General features: G+C 39.1%; 1 protein-coding gene and 1 pseudogene across 2 annotated transcripts in view; one reads left to right on the forward strand and one right to left on the reverse strand.

The window, feature by feature from the left end:
• LOC137994854 (uncharacterized) overlaps window positions 1-11,802 on the forward strand; it is a 114,572-nt gene that overhangs the window by 24,616 nt on the left and 78,154 nt on the right. The gene's annotated exons all lie outside the window — the stretch shown is intronic.
• On the reverse strand, window positions 1,639-3,654 carry LOC137994853 (uncharacterized; annotated as a pseudogene).

The following is an 11,802-nucleotide window of genomic DNA, read 5'->3' on the forward strand; positions in this document are numbered from 1 at the left end:
GGGCTTGGAGAGTAATGGCGTGGGTTTTTCTCCTCTCCTCACATGATTACTATCCATGAACTGTTTTACTGTTGCCGATCCACATAGACCATCTTTTTTGCAGCACAGGTCAATGCCACGATCCCATAGCTCTAAGCTGTGCCATTACAATTTGAAGTTCTCCAGGTTGAAAAACTAAGTGGTGTAAGTTATCACATGCCATTTGTAACTGCTTTGCAGGTTTGTAAAGGCCCAGGTCGAGTGACACCACAGTCTTTCTTGCTGGACCAACAACCTTTGTATTGATCTTTTGGGCCTGCATCAGTACTACTAGCAGGGTCTGGCATTCATGAGCAGGAGCAACAATGAGATGTGGTGTCCGGACTCTGGTTACTGACATTGTATGACTAATCAGTGAGTGATAACCTGACCATGTAGGGATGCTTAGAACATGCTCACCCTGTGCTGCTTGTGTGGAGATTAATGGGCTCTGTGGTTGTTTGCCTGCAGTTAGTGAAAGGTCTCACCAAAACTCGCCCAAGAAGCCAGACTGTATCTGGAAGCTTGACTCTTGAAGGAATTTTGTCCTCGTCTAGCAATGTGAAAGAAGGATACACTGTACTCTGTGGCCTGGAAGCAGGCTTGGGACAATCCATTCGTTCAGTTATTGAGTGTGGAAGCTCCTTGATTGAGCGACTCTGAAGTGGATCACCAAGCACCAGATCAGGTTTCCAGTCATGAAGTTGACTTCTTTGATAAACAGCCATGGCCGTTTGCGCAAGGTGCATTTACCGTCCATGGTATCTTCTGCAAAATCAACATTATCAACAGCAAAGAAAACAATGTGTACCTTGGACTATACCTGGGGGAAGGGTACATGCCATCATTGTCCACCATACATTTTATGGCGCTTCTCTCGATTTGTCTCCACCCTTAAGATTTTGTTGTACTCTGGTGCCATTCCAAAACCATGAAAAGTACCGGTATTTATCATCTGCTTACTTCTACTTGCTTGGTGGATCGCTAACCAGACAGCTAACTGTTGTGACATTTCACATGCTGATCTAAGAATGTCACCCCTTTTGTTGCTAACTTGACAGTCTGTCAAGAACATTGCTACGGTACTTTGGATTTTCAACAAATTTTAACAACCAAGATTTGACTTGAAACTACAGGAAAAACTATATTTTATGCCTGGAAAGCTAATTGTAATCTGATACCAAACAGTTTATTGCACCACCTGCTGCGTGGTACCAAGGCTCACTTGAGAAAATATATCTCCTGCTAGAATTGACCAAATTGAAAGGTTTTTATTTCATTTTAAAGAAGACAGACTGCTGGTTATTTTAAGCATAGAGATTTGACAAATAATAAAACCATGAAAAATAATGATTCAGTAAATTTGACCCAAAAAATTCAAGGCACATTATACTTCATAACTGCCATAATATGCATCCTATTCAAAATTCCTATTCTTAAAACACAAAACTAATTGACAGCAACAAGCCCTGAAAATTTCATATCAATTGGATAAAACGATCTTGAGATATCTTTTCTTGAAGACTAAAAACATTCTCAAGGAGAAAAATGACTTCAAAGTAAAAGTTATTGTTGCAAATTGACTTTCTCATTAATTATGCCACAATAATGACCCTCGTTTTCAAATTTTAATACTTGAGGCTTGTACAATCATTTTAGAAGCCTCCTGCATCATAAGTAACTCCATCACCTTCTCTTAGAGCTTCTTCTTGGCGGCTGCGCAGAAGCTGCTCTCCTTGACGGCATTTCTTTTCTTTTGTACTCGCTTGCAGCTCTGACTTCCTCTTTCTTTTATTGTCTGTGGCAGTGGATGCCAGTCTTGTGGATGATCTACCAGGGATGGAAAGCCTTTCTATGACTCTCAGTTTACTCTTAGCTCCATTGTGAAAGTGGCATACTGCAAACCTTGCAACTTTCACACCATGGTGTTTGTGTTTTGGGCACCACACCCATACCATAGAGTTCACACACTCATTAGGATTTTGTTTTGTTCCCAGTACACACCTTTCCAGATGTTTTTCATCATTCAATGTAATAAAAGTAGGGCGAAGCACTTCAAGAAAGACTTCTGGTAAGCAGTCATCATCCTTATAGGTTGAAGTGCCAGTTGCTTCATCCTGCCTCATCCACACCACGATGACTCTCCAGGTGGACAGAAGCGATGCTGTCTGCCCGAATCTGATTTTACACAATGATTGAGAACAGCAATAATATTCTTTTTCATTGAATACCCCGCAACATCCACCTCTCTTCTTGTTGGGTTTGATTTTTTAATTGTATTTTGGCGAATGGCAAAACCATAATACTTCTGCAGCTGCTTTATTTTGCCCTCAGTTAGACGTCCTTAACCACCAATTGGTTGATCATCAGCCAGCTTCCCTTGTGTTCTAGATTTGAGGTTAAGGAGGTGTTTCCCATTCTCTTTTGCACATGTCCCACACAGTCCAATTTTTCTACTTTTGTTTCACCATAAACAGAATCAACAGAATTAAATGCTGTACTGTCTCCATCACAGACCATCCACTTATACCTGAGGTTGTGACGATCAATTGATCTACCCCCACAAGACAGAAGCTCCTTCACTCTCCATGGCTGGAGAACTACCAGCAAAGTTAATATCACACTCGTGTTCAAGAAGCCACTCTTCAAACTCTTCATTACTGCATTTTACTTTTTTTAATGTTCATTTCAGACATCATTTGGACAAGACATTAAAGTCCAAGACTTCACCAGTGTCTACTGAGACGGCACACACTACACCAGTTAATGATGTGAAATCTCGTTTAGCCCATGTGCCATCAAAGCACCATCCAATATATCCTGCTCATCTTTTTCAGGGTTTTTATCCAAGATGTGCTGTCAAAGTCTCTCTCCAGCATCCCTCAACTCTTCATTTGCTTCATTTTCAAGTGCTTCTAGGATATTTTCTACTTGTTTATAATATGCTGCTTTGGTGAGGCAAGGCATGTTCATAATGGTACAAAATGCAGCAAGACCTTCATAACCACTACCAAATTCAATACCATGATAAACTGCTTGGCGGTTGGTGTCATAAGATGTTCCCTGCTGTGTGACACTCGTGGATGTTGAAAGTGGTGTAGACTCATGGCAGGTGTTGCATTCCAGTTAAAGTTCTGACATAAGCCCTGCTCTTCTTGTTCTGTAATCTTGCAGAATTAATGTCCCTGCAATGAAAGACAAAGTACCAATAAGCAAGATTAGTGAGACAGCAGTAAAGTTTGAGTGGAACACATAACAACAGGAATGGACCACATTGTAAAAAGATGTTAATAGACCCAACTATTCCATGGCCTGCTGAGACATTCCATTCAAATACTAACACCGGTAACTGTACTTAAAAGAGATATGAAAGAGCTGATGCTTATGAGCCAAGGTCGAAGGCACTTCCCAGGATGAAACATGAAACATACATGTCTATCTTCAAAGTTTTTCACCTTCATTACACACATGCATGCTTGAGACTGCCTTCGATAATTGTTCTAGGTCCACCATTCTGTATTCCTCGCTTTCCCTGGTTTGGAAAGAACTCTCGTCATCCGAGCTTTTATGAGGAAAAATCAATCTTTTCATGCTCCATTTTGTTCCTTGATGGACCAAATGGTTTTTCACTGTGTGAGTCGGACGATTTTTCAACACCAAGTACACAACCAAGTTGTTCTAACTTGGTTGTGTACTTGTTTTGATATCATCGCAAAAACAAAAAACCTGGTCTTATCAAATCAAGTGGGCGGTTAAAAAAGGCAAACAAAAAATTAGGTATAATCCTAAAATAGATCGGCAACGTGCTCATTCACCGGGGTTGAGCAGTGAAAGGAAAATGAAATGGAACATCAGTGTGGTATAGCATTACTTTAACTTGTAATTTATAACATATTCGCCTTAGCTGCAGTGATTTATCACCCGACTCACAGCCTTTTCACTTTAGGAATGATTTCACCTATTGAAACGGTACATGAAATGTAACAAACACAAACATGTGGTGAGCCAGCCAAACAGTGATATTCAGAAGATGACCACAGATGTGGCAGCAACAACATTCATTCAAACAAAGTCTTGACTACTCAATCAAAGTGGACACTTGTCGCAATAATGTTGAAATGCAAAGCTGAATAAATTCTTCAGAAACCAGTAGTGCAATTAGACATGCAACATTTTCTTCGAGAAAAGGCCGCTATAAATTGATGTACAACAGTAAATACTCTGCCCTCCTTTACATCAAACTCTGTGTGTAAAATTTTGCACGCACCATGAAGAATTTTCATGTAATTATTTACACTCTTTTGTGTATCTTTTTTACTCTCATGTAACACACGCATAATTTGCGTGTAAAATTGGCGCAGTATGACGACTTGTGCAAATGATACGCTCATGTAATGCTGCTATTCCTGCAGTCAGTACTGTAAACATCCTATGTACCATGACCTCACTGACTTTTCGCTGAGATCTTTTCGTTTTCTAGCCCATGTTGCACCTTGGCAAGCAAGCCATTGCTGTAAAAAGGCTGTTGTACAATATTCTGGTGGTTTAGAAAGCTCAGCTCCTGGTATATTGCTTTCTTGGAACTTTAGTCATCGCACCGCACACACAGTGATGAAAGTGTGTCCCCCAAAACATTCAAACATTCAACAAGGCTCTCGACCCTGTTGCCCACACAACCTTAAAGTGGCCGATAAATTTCAATCGTCAAATGTTTCATTTCGATTCTCTGCTTGTCTTCAAGTATAGAACCGTAGTGATCTTTGAAAAACAGTTGTTAACAGTTGCATTGCTTTTGTTTAAATTAATCTGAATTGTTTGGTTCACCTCTTTGTGATGGTATTCCCAAGGGATAACCTCCATTTTTGCAGCAAAATACCAAAGTAAGATCTCGTTTGGATTCCAGTGCAAAATGCGGCAAAAGCAAATGTAGCAAAGTTGCTGAAGTATGCAGTAAATAGACAAATCATCACACATGTTGATGATTTTGCTGGTAAATTTTGCTTGGAAAACACTCTATGGAACGCTAAGCTATTAAAGAGATTTAGCATCATGTTTTCATGAAACGGCAAACATTGTCTTGCCATTTTCCGTTTCATGTATACTGGAGTGAAGCTAGTGACTTTAGCTTGGTGTGACCCACGGGCAACTCTGAATGGACTTTCTTAATCCCCAGTATTAAGGTAATAAAATTTAAAAAATCCGAGTCTTTCAAACATTGTTTGTAGGAAAAAAAGATTTATAAAATTAAAATCCTTTCCCAAAGAAGCTGTGTTTTGAGAGAGAGTCAAAAGAGTTCAGGAAGAAGCTTGCAGTAAGGAGTCAGTTATGAACGATCTACATGTACAACCATGAAACCGAATTTTCCTTGTTTGACTTTGTTCTTGTTTTCCACAAACAACTTGTTACGTAGAAGAAAAATAAAAAGAACATTCAACTTCTCATACAACTCTGGGAGCTAATTTTGGGCTGCCACTACCAACTGAATTCAGAACCTTCCTATGGCTAGGGTATGCAATACAAACTGAATCAAGGGTTCGGTGGGAACTGGGACTCTGAAATCTAGTCAACAATAGCAGACAGCAAAAAAGCAACTGACAAAAGAAGTGAAAATGTGAATTACAGTAAGATCATTCGGGCCAGACCCCAGAGGCGTGTGAGAAAACATTTTCCACTTCTTTCTTTACTCAGCCAGTAGAAATACAACTTCTCACACAACTCTGGGAGCTATGGTCAAGCTGACTACCACAGTTTGCAAAGTCTGAGAGCCTGCCCCTTCAAAAGCTAATGCATGATGCTTTTGCAGCCACAAAAACAACAATGGTGTACTCAGTATAAGTATTCGACAATGTGGACTTCCATGGGGTGGAAAGTTCTATTACGATGTACTGTCCAACAAGGAACAATCGGCCTTAGACCTTTGCTAGGTTTTCCAAACTATCCTTCATGCAAGTTTGGCTCCCCTGCTTGTCTGTCCAGTTTCCAGAATTGCTTTGGTATTCACCTTCCTGGTTGTTTGCAGGTGTGCGCTCTGTTGTTTTCTTTCCATTTAAGTTATCGTTTTGCTGATATGCATGGCTCTCTTGCTTGTCTGCCTTGACCTTTGCATTTCCAGAACTACTTCTCTTTGGCTGGTGATCTGTATTTTGATTGTTTGCTTTCGTTTTCTTGTTGTTTTGTTTTCCGCTTTTCTGTTTCACAGTCTGTCCTTTCGGCCGTCGTCTTCTTGTTACAACACGCCATGGGTTCACATTTTCCTCAGCCAATTCCTCAGCTTTTGTTTTCGTGCTAGTGGCAGCTGTGCTTTGTCCTCCTAAGCCGTCATTGTTCCATTTAAATAAGGGAACAAAGTGATTCACCACAAACTCCCTGGACCTATCCGGCCAACCACTTGTATTTGTGCGCAGAATTCTCACAACTGCAGAGTCTGCAGGATTAGACAATTGCCTTGGATGGAAAACATTCTGGTAAACAGGTATGAGTCTATCGTTTTGATCAGGGTAAATCGTTTCAATAGGAACTCCAAGCACGCTTGCAAGGGCCATGATTTGTAAAGTTCCACTGTAGGACCAATTATTCGCTGTCCTCATGATTTCATTGTTAAATGCCTTTTCGAAGCCATACTTTGCATAAACATTAGACGAACTTGAAGCAAAACAAGTGAGATCACACAGTGTTTCCACAGACATAACATCCAGACCATCTCTTCCATGGTAAGTTACTGAAGTGTTGACTAAAACAGGGTGCTTCCTGTAGAACTCTCTGTTGTTGGCAAGCTCGAAACATGTGCGTAAACAAAGTTGATTGGCCAAGGGTTCGTTTTGACAAAGAGCCAAGCTAGCAGAATTAAAGAGAAAGTTGCCATTTCCCGTTGAACGCACTGGAACGTAAGATAGACCTAAATTCAAAGGGATGATACATCGAGAAATTTCGTCCACTTGACTGTACGTAAATTGACTTGTGGAAAAATGAATTTCACTGACTTCCAACGCAGATGGTGAACCCTATCTTCTTTCCATTTGCTCACATGTGGAACAGAATTGACGAAAATCGTTGCAGCTAGCTGCCAGATGTCTCACGTCTTGAAGAGCCATTTCAGAAGGGTAAATAGTTTCCTCACTGTCAACTGTATATAACTGCTGGGTTTGTCTCTGCTATCAAGAAGTAGTTAAAGTGCACTCTTTGGTAATTGGTGGTTATTAAATAAAAGGTGAGAAAATCAGGACAAACAAAGCAGTCGCTTACGAGTGTATGAGAAGGTTTGCATCATGTTGTTATTACATGAGATAAATTAACTCTCGCCTGTGAAGGCTTCCTGTTTCCTGGCTTCTCTTTAGTGCAAAGATTCAAATTAGTTCCAAGTGACGTTTAAATTTCATTTCTTTTAAATTTTTTTAGAGCTCTTTTGTTTCCAGCCTAAGAAAAATACTGTATGTAGGTTTTATACAAGTACTGATGTAGGGTTCAAAAAAGCAGCCGGCACTTTGACAACACTTTTCACTGAAAAAGAGGAAATGCCATGCTTTGTTGGGATCGGCCAGCTGAAATCAAAGTTGCTGTAATGTTGAAGTAATTTACATTAAGTTTCATTACCAACAATGAAGAAACGTCTTAAAATATTTTTCAAACATTTTAAGATGAGTTGGAATAGTAGAAAAAGGTTTGGAAATTTGTGCCGTCCAGGAAAAGTGAAATTTCGGAAGATTTGGGTCACGTGCTAGGCAACGGATGGTTGGCAGATCTCAGCATATAATTTACACACAAATCGCGGAAAGTGAAGAAAAATTTGATTTGTAGAATGTCCTTTTTCCTTTACACTTGAATCAGCGATGTCGGTGAAGGCATCTACATTTGGAAGCTGGAAAAAGACAAACAAATATCTCACAATTGATTCTTAAAATACGAACCTAACATGCAGGAATTTCCAAGAAGTGGGCGGCGAAATTTCCGGGAACAAATGCGTTCATTACCGGTTCCAGTATTGAGGCTACATGATCATTCAGTATTGACAGCCGGGAGAAAATGAGCCTTACCAAAAAAAAGCCTAAAAAATTAGGCCAAAAGCTGGGATTTTATTTTGAACCCTGAGATGTAGCCGGGGCAAAATTTCTTCCCTGTGAGTTTGTTACAGAAACTTACATATCACATCGTTTAAAATAATTCTAATTTTTAACCTCCTCTCAATTTTAGTGCAACTAACCCACTTGTGGCATTTCTTTATCTCTTATCGAAGCCATTCAGTTAGCGTATTTTTAGCATATGATCGTTCCTTCTTTTTTTTTTTTTTTTTATCTAAAGAGCTGCCTGGGGACTTCAAAGATAGGGAAAATAAATAAAATAATTTGTTTCTTCTGTTAAAACAAGGAGACTTCAAAAGGTATTAGATTTCGCACTTATTGATGTTATAGAAAGCCACTTGGGAATATGTGTCAACTCCTTTGTTCAGTTAAATATCACAACATAAATATAACATAAGTAATCTATCACACCAACTTCCGTTGCTTCGTTGCTAGACATAATGTCGGATCTACTTGTGTATGTCAACGAGATTGTTTCTTGTTCCGTAATCTTCAATACTTTGGAAGTCACTTTAGAAACGTTTCGCCATGAAACATTTGACACAAGTCGATGATGTTCTGAATTTTCCATACAAGTTTACTAGAATGGTCAACAACAAACGTGTCATTGTGGGTCTTAAGCAAGAGAGAATCTTCAAGTTAAAGCAGTGCATTGAAGAATCAGATGAAGGTGAAAGTGCTGTTTACTTGGTTCGCGAAGATACAAACGCAAAGGTCTTAGGAGAGCTCAATTATGTTCAAGAACCAAACCAAGTAATTCAAGGAGCAATTAATGTTGCATGGACAATAAGGAAAACAGAGTACTTAAAGGATGAAATGGAGAAAGTTAACCAGGAGATTAACAACACTGAATGCCCTGTTGACGTTCTTAAAAAGTTTCAGTTGTCTGCAAAGACCTTGAAAAAGAATCGGGAACGTTTGAACGTTGAAACAGCTTTCACATCCCTACAAGATCTTCAGCAAGAACTCACAAGTGCCAGACAAGAATATTTTGACAGTAGCAGCAAGTCTGAACACCGAGCAGAATCAGTCAAAGTGGACCAACTTGAGAAAAACCTCCAGTCACAGCTGACCGAGATGAGTAAAGCACAGGACGCTTTGAGAAAATCAATAGATTCCTGAAGAAAACTGTTAAATCAACTCCAATGAACGAAACAAAGTGATTCAAAGGAAGACACTGATGATGTTAAAAGTGACGATGAATGAACTCAATGAGTGAGTCATGCATTAAACAAAACTAAATTATACCAGATACATAATATTTTGCAAAATTATTGTTAAAGTTAATTTTTTTTGGCAACTTTAGCCGTTTTGTTCTGACGTACATATTACAATTAATGTACAGAAATAGACATAAGGATAAAATTTGATAAAATGAACTTGATCACCAAGCTGACCTGCAACTTGTAAAATAGTTCTTTCTTTTTTTTTTTACGCTTTCCCTGACTGGTCATACTAGTTGAAAATATCTTTCTCCAGGGGTTTCCAGCGCATTTTGTTTAATTCCACAATTTAGAAACGGTTCAATAAATGCATAACATTTGATTTATCCACCCTTTTAGTTGTCCTTGTGATAGCATAACTTTCTGCAAATAAAATGTATACAACAGCGATCGTTTTATGAATAATATTATTGACGCCAAAATAATCCATCATTTGTAATGAATTATGGAGATTTAAGTGCAGTCTTAACATTGACTGACCAGCAGTCATTCTCACCGCTAAACGACACCCAGCCTCAAAGAAATTTGTTGCTTGCCTTTGAGCCACGGACGGAACCCAGAGGGCGACTGTTATTGTTTTTTGGCGCGATTTACTTCCTCCAATGAGTAGTAAAACCCCTGTTTTAGTATTTCCAGTTTGACGTAACAGACGAAACCTCAACAATCGCATTCCCGAGGTTGTGATCTTTTCCTCAAATTAGAGAAAATTTGACTTCCGGTTCCTGTCCGTGGTCTAAATGCCACCAAAAAAAAAAAAAGAAAAGGTAGTCGCAAGCAATCGTTGAGATGTTGTGAAATTGCGTCTCATCGCATTTTCTATGAGCTGCTACCCCCATTAAAAATTAATCCTATCAAAAATGTGTTTACTGCATGTGAAGGTAGCGAAAAGCGATAGTCAAGTGAACGGAAGTGTTGGTCGGACGTAAACGATACAAAGCTGGAAGTCTGGGGACAAGACTCCGGTGAGACCGCCACTTTAAATGTTTTGAATCCATTCCAAAATGAAAAACACATCGTTCTTAGCTTCGGGAGATTGTAGATTGAAGCTAATAATGTTAACTTTATCTCAATGGCCAGGAGTACTGACTTTTGTTTCAAAAGAACGAACGTAAGTACAGTGCAGCCCAAAAATAATGCACACGCAAGAAGGGGCGCAAGAAGTTCTTGTGCTGCAAGAACACGCAAGCAGTCAAAAGAAGTTAAATTGCGGTTTATCCGCAAGAACATTCAAAGCGCAAGAAGATAGAAAGCTTGCCGCAAGAAGTTACGAACTTAACTGTAAGACGCAAAAAGCGCAAGAAGTTAGGGGGTTCGACTGCAAGAGTAGTCGGTGTTGCTTGTCTGAGGTGATTACGGATTATTTTCAAAAGGAAGGGATATAATGGTATGTTTCCTCTTGGGAAACATTCGATGGGCATGAGATCAGAACTCTATGTTTGGTCATCCCAATTCATCGCAGGCCGTATTTAACGCACTCGCTTAAAAGAAAGACCTGTGAACGTGAATGTTTCAAAGCAGTAACTACACTGTAACTTCAATCATGCCATTAACTATCAACAAGCAGGCTCGCAAGTGTAACAACCACTTCTAAAGAATGAACATTTGAGTGTTTTAGATGAATGCGTAGCCATTTGCATATGATGCTGGAAGGTGACAATGTTACGTGTAAGCAATGTCATGTGATATCTTCATCTGCAACAGAAAACTCGTGGTATCATCAAAATACTATAATAATAAAAAACAAAAGATTCTGCATCTATAACTCCTTTCAGAAACGCTATCAAGGGAACTACATTGTAGAATTATCATAATGCTGAGTTTTCAATACAGAAACACAGAAAAATGTTGAGGTAAGTGGCTATGGGGTGCAAATGGAAGAATTTGGGAAAAAGATAGACGCATAACAATATCTGAACACAAGCAAGATTTAATGCATCATCATGTTTAGTAGTGCTTATTACATTGCTAATAATTTTTAACCCAATAAGATTAACACGTTTACCTGGGGGTTTTAACAAAAAGTTCAATAGAGATAGAGGGTGCATTTCTTTGGGGTTATCGCTGATCAGGATCAGTGATCCAAGAATCAGTGGTACATAGTGGTGGCCATCAGAAAGGAACTGGTGAATCCTCTGTCGTCACCGATTCGTTCGTTCCTTTCATGAACACCACGTGTCGAGTAATCTTGGATCAATGATTCACGATCTCAGATCACCCCAAAGGAACACAACCCAGAGTTGTCATCATAACAGATTTCAGGAATAGCAAACAGAAAGGTAATCTAAAAGACCAACAGAGTTCAATGTAAAGGGAAGCTTAACAATCCAACCAAAAAAAAAAAAAGAAAAAGAGAGTGGTTATCGTATGACCTTTAAATACCAGAATGTTTGAGGTTTTGTTATTAGGGACCTTGTAATTTTAACTGAATAGACGAACTTGGACATCATGCAAAGTGCTAATCCACTGTAACAAAAATTGGTCCAAAA

The sequence above is a fragment of the Montipora foliosa genome, chromosome 3, assembly GCF_036669935.1.
Source record: "Montipora foliosa isolate CH-2021 chromosome 3, ASM3666993v2, whole genome shotgun sequence".
Classification (NCBI taxonomy): Eukaryota; Metazoa; Cnidaria; class Anthozoa; order Scleractinia; family Acroporidae; genus Montipora; species Montipora foliosa.